This window comes from Triticum dicoccoides, chromosome 2A (genome assembly GCF_002162155.2).
Source record: "Triticum dicoccoides isolate Atlit2015 ecotype Zavitan chromosome 2A, WEW_v2.0, whole genome shotgun sequence".
Taxonomy (NCBI): domain Eukaryota; kingdom Viridiplantae; phylum Streptophyta; class Magnoliopsida; order Poales; family Poaceae; genus Triticum; species Triticum dicoccoides.
Genome location: NC_041382.1, coordinates 742,050,974 through 742,056,396, shown reverse-complemented (window position 1 = coordinate 742,056,396; position 5,423 = coordinate 742,050,974).

Below are 5,423 nucleotides of genomic sequence, written 5' to 3'. Positions count from 1 at the left end.
ATATTACTTAAAGAACTCCCACTTAGATAGACATCCCTCTAATCCTCTAAGTGATTACGTGATCCAATTCAACTAAACCATGTCCGATCATCACGTGAGATGGAGTAGTTTCATTGGTGAACATCACTATGTTCATCATATCTACTATATGATTCATGCTCGACCTTTCGGTCTCCGTGTTCCGAGGCCATATCTGTATATGCTTGGCTCACCAAGTATAACCTGAGTATTCCGCGTGTGCAACTGTTTTGCACCCGTTGTATTTGAACGTAGAGCCTATCACACCCGATCATCACGTGGTGTCTCAGCACGAAGAACTTTCGCAACGGTGCATACTCAGGGAGAACACTTCTTGATAATTAGTGAGAGATCATCTTATAATGCTACCGTCAATCAAAGCAAGATAAGATGCATAAAAGATAAACATCACATGCAATCAATATAAGTGATATGATATGGCCATCATCATCTTGTGCTTGTGATCTCCATCTCCGAAGCACCGTCATGATCACCATCATCACCGGCGCGACACCTTGATCTCCATCGTAGCATCGTTGTCGTCTCACCAATCTTATGCTTCCACGACTATCGCTACCACTTAGTGATAAAGTAAAGCATTACAGCGCGATTGCATTGCATACAATAAAGCGACAACCATATGGCTCCTGCCAGTTGCCGATAACTCAGTTACAAAACATGATCATCTCATACAATAAAATTTAGCATCATGTCTTGACCATATCACATCACAACATGCCCTGCAAAAACAAGTTAGACGTCCTCTACTTTGTTGTTGCATGTTTTACGTGGCTGCTACGGGCTTAAGCAAGAACCAATCTTACCTACGCATCAAAACCACAACGATAGTTTGTCAAGTTGGTGCTGTTTAAACCTTCACAAGGACCGGGCGTAGCCACACTCAAGTTGGAGAAATTGTCACCCGCAAGCCACCTGTGTGCAAAGCACGTCGGGAGAACCGGTCTCGCGTAAGCGTACGCGTAATGTCGGTCTGGGCCGCTTCGTCCAACAATACCGCCGAACCAAAGTATGACATGCTAGTAAGCAGTATGACTTATATCGCCCACAACTCACTTGTGTTCTACTCGTGCATATAACATCAACATATAAAACCTAGGCTCGGATGCCACTGTTGTGGAACGTAGTAATTTCAAAAAAATTCCTACGCACACGCAAGATCATGGTGATGCATAGCAACGAGAGGGGCAGAGTGTGATCTACGTACCCTTGTAGATCGACAACGGAAGCGTTAAGTTGGTTGATGTAGTCGTACGTCTCCACGGCCCGACCGATCAAGCACCGAAACTACGGCACCTCCGAGTTCTAGCACACGTTCAGCTCGATGACGATCCCCGGACTCTGATCCAGCAAAGTGTCGGGGAAGAGTTCTGTCAGCATGACGGCGTGGTGACGATCTTGATGTTCTACCGTCGCAAGGCTTCGCCTAAGCACCGCTACAATATTATCGAGGACTATGGTGGAAGGGGGCACCACACACGGCTAAGGATATGATCACATGGATCAACTTGTGTCTCTAGGGGGTGCCCCTGCCTCCGTATATAAAGGCTCAAAGAGGGGGGCTGGCCGGCCAGGAGGAGGCGCGCCAGGAGGAGTCCTACTCCCTTCGGGAGTAGGACTCCCCCCCTTTCCTAGTTGGAATAGGATTCGCGGAGGGCGGAAAAGAGGAGAGAGAGGAGGAAGGGGGGCCGGCCCCCTCTCCTTGTCCTATTCGGACCAAGGGGGGAGGGGCGCGCGGCCCATCTATGGCCACCTCTCCTCTCTTCCACTAAGGCCCACTAAGGCCCATATACCTCCCGGGGGGTTCCGGTAACCTCCCGGTACTCCGGTAAAATCCCGATTTCACCCAGAACACTTCCGATATCCAAACATAGGCTTCCAATATATCAATCTTTATGTCTTGGCCATTTCGAGACTCCTCGTCATGTCCGTGATCACATCCGGGACTCCGAACAACCTTCGGTACATCAAAATGCATAAACTCATAATATAACTGTCATCGTAACCTTAAGCGTGCGGACCCTACGGGTTCGAGAACAATGTATACATGACCGAGACACGTCTCCGGTCAATAACCAATAGCGGAACCTGGATGCCCATATTGGTTCCTACATATTCTACGAAGATCTTTTATCGGTCAGACCGCATAACAACATACGTTGTTCCCTTTGTCATCGGTATGTTACTTGCCCGAGATTCGATCGTCGGTATCCTATACCTAGTTCAATCTCGTTACCGGCAAGTCTCTTTACTCGTTCTGTAATACATCATCCCGCAACTAACTCATTAGTTGCAATGCTTGCAAGGCTTAAGTGATGTGCATCACCGAGAGGGCCCAGAGATACCTCTCCGACAATCGGAGTGACAAATCCTAATCTCGAAATACGCCAACCCAACATGTACCTTTGGAGACACCTGTAGAGCTCCTTTATAATCACCCAGTTACGTTGTGACGTTTGGTAGCACACAAAGTGTTCCTCTGGCAAACGGGAGTTGCATAATCTCATAGTCATAGGAACATGTATAAGTCATGAAGAAAGCAATAGCAACATACTAAACGATCGGGTGCTAAGCTAATGGAATGGGTCATGTCAATCAGATCATTCAACTAATGATGTGATCCCGTTAATCAAATAACAACTCTTTGTCCATGGTTAGGAAACATAACCATCTTTGATTAACGAGCTAGTCAAGTAGAGGCATACTAGTGACACTCTGTTTGTTTATGTATTCACACATGCATTATGTTTCCGGTTAATACAATTCTAGCATGAATAATAAACTTTTATCATGATATAAGGAAATACATAATAACTTTATTATTGCCTCTAGGGCATATTTCCTTCAGACGGTTCCAAATGTCGTCGCGGAAAGGGGCTAAAACCCGTTTGTTTAGGACCGACGCACACCAGTGCTACCTAGTTCACGACCTCGAGCTTGCTGCTGTCATTCATGCACTAAAGCAATGGCAACATTACCTTCTCGGTAATCGTTGTGAGATCTTCACCGACCACCAAAGTCTAAAGTATATGTTTACTCAGCCTGACCTGAACCTCCGTCAGCAAAGATGGAAGGAGACTGTTGCAGACTTTGACCTGGGTATTTCCTATACACCAAGCAAGGCTGATGTAATGGTTGATGCCTTGAGCCGCAAGTCTTACAACAACCACCTCAAGGTTCGAAAAGTTCAACCCTCGCTTGTTGAAGAATTTAGAAAGCTAAAACTCCATATTATCCCTCCTGGTGCACTCGCTCCCCCTGCCCCAGAGTTCCAAAAGATGGATCTTTGTGTTGTTCCTCAGGGTTCTCTAAATACCCTGGCTATCGAATCAGATCTTGTGGGCGATATCAAGACCATTCAATATTATGAGTCTGAAGTCGAGAAGATTAAACGCTATCTCACAGAAGGAAAGCCGTCATTCTTCACTATCGCCGATGATGGCGCCTTGTACTTAAAAGGCCGCCTAGTGGTGCCATGTTCGAGGAAAAACCTGGATCATACTCCAAAGGTTTTGAAAGAAGCTCATGATACGCCTCTGTGTATCCATCCTGGTAGTACAAAGATGCATCAAGACATCCGTCAGAGATTCTGGTGGTCTAATATGAAGCAAGACATTGCTTGTTACGTTGCTGAGTGTGATGTTTGCCGTCGTATCAAAGCAGAGCATCAAAGGCCTGCTGGAACTCTGCAAGCTATCGCTATTCCTGAATGGAAATGGGAGCATGTTGAAATGGACTTCATCACTGGATTTTCCAAATCGCAGAAAGGTAATGATGATATTCTTGTCGTCATTGACCGGCTTTCTAAGGTTGCAAATTTTCTGGCGGTGAAAGAAACGATCACTGCTGGTCAACTTGCAACTCTCTACATGTCCAGAATTGTTTCACTTCATGGTATTCCACTAATTATCAGTTCGGACCATGTCAGCTTGTTCACTTCAAGCTTCTAGGCAAGTTTCCAAGAAGCTATGGGAACTCATATGTCATTCAGTACTGCGTTTCATCCTCAGTCGCAAGGGAAAGTTGAATGTGTCAACCAAGTTCTCGAAGACATGCTTCGAGCTTGTGTAATTTCCTTCAGCAAGAAATAGGAGGAATCTCTTCCGTATGCTGAGTTCTCCTATAAAAATAGCTATCAAGCTAGTTTGAAGATGGCCCCCTTCGAAGTGTTATATGGATGAAAGTGTCGAACCCCTCTAAATTGGTCAGAAACTAGGGAACGTCCACTCTTCGGTCCGGATATTATCCAACATGCCGAAGAACAAGTCTGCATTATTCGTGAGCATCTCAAGACTGCTCAGTCACGTCAGAAAAGTCAGTATGACCGCCATCACAAAGACATGGTCTATCAACCTGGCGAAAAGGCTTATCTTCGAGTTACACCAATGAAGGGTGCTCACCGCTTCGGGATCAAGGGCAAACTAGCTCCTCGCTATATTTGTCCATTCACTATTCTGAGAAGGCGTGGAAAAGTGGCATATCAACTGGAGCTTCCGTCAAACCTTTCTCAGGTTCACGATGTGTTCCATGTGTCACACCTCCGCCGCTGCTTCAAGGACCCAATCTGAGCGGTGGATCATGAAGTGCTCGAATTGCAACAAGACCTCTCCTATAAAGAGCGTCCAGTCTGCATTCTCAACCAAGCTGAACGCCGCACACATCAGAAGGCGATCAAGTTCCTCAAGGTCCAGTGGTCACATCACTCTGAAGACGAAGCCACTTGGGAACGCGAGGATCGCCTGCGTGATGAATACCCCGCACTGTTTCCTTCTACCTCCTAAATCTCAAGACGAGACTTCTTGTAGTGGAGATTTGTGACGCCCGGATAATTATGCTACAATAAACCAACGCTAATGATGTCATGTCACCTCTATTACTGTTGTCAAACCTCGTGTTAGTTCAAAATGATTTGAATTCAAATTTAAATTAATGGCAAACAACCAAAGTTTTCAAACATTAAAACAAAAATGTTTGGCTTGTGCCAAATATTGCACGGGTAATTATAGTGAAGAAAACACATTTTTAGAAAATGCTAAAATGCTCTAAAATAAATAAAACAGAAAAAGGGAAATAAATAAAAGAAAAGAAAATACAAAACAAAAAACAAAAAAATAAAAAGAGGAAAGGCCCCCCAGCTGGGCCGTGGCCCAGCGGCCACTGCCAGCCAGGCCATCCCAAAAAAACCCTTGGGCTATAACCCCCTCCCCACTCCCCGAACCCTAGCCTACGTCCACACTCTCCCCCCCACTCCTCGCTCTCCCTCCCCGATCCAGATCTGGATCGGGGGCGCTCGACCTCGCGCCTCGCCGGAGCCGCCCGTCGCCGTCCACCATCGTCCCGCCTCGACCACGCCTCCCCGCCGGCCTTTCTCCTCGTCTCCTCATCCC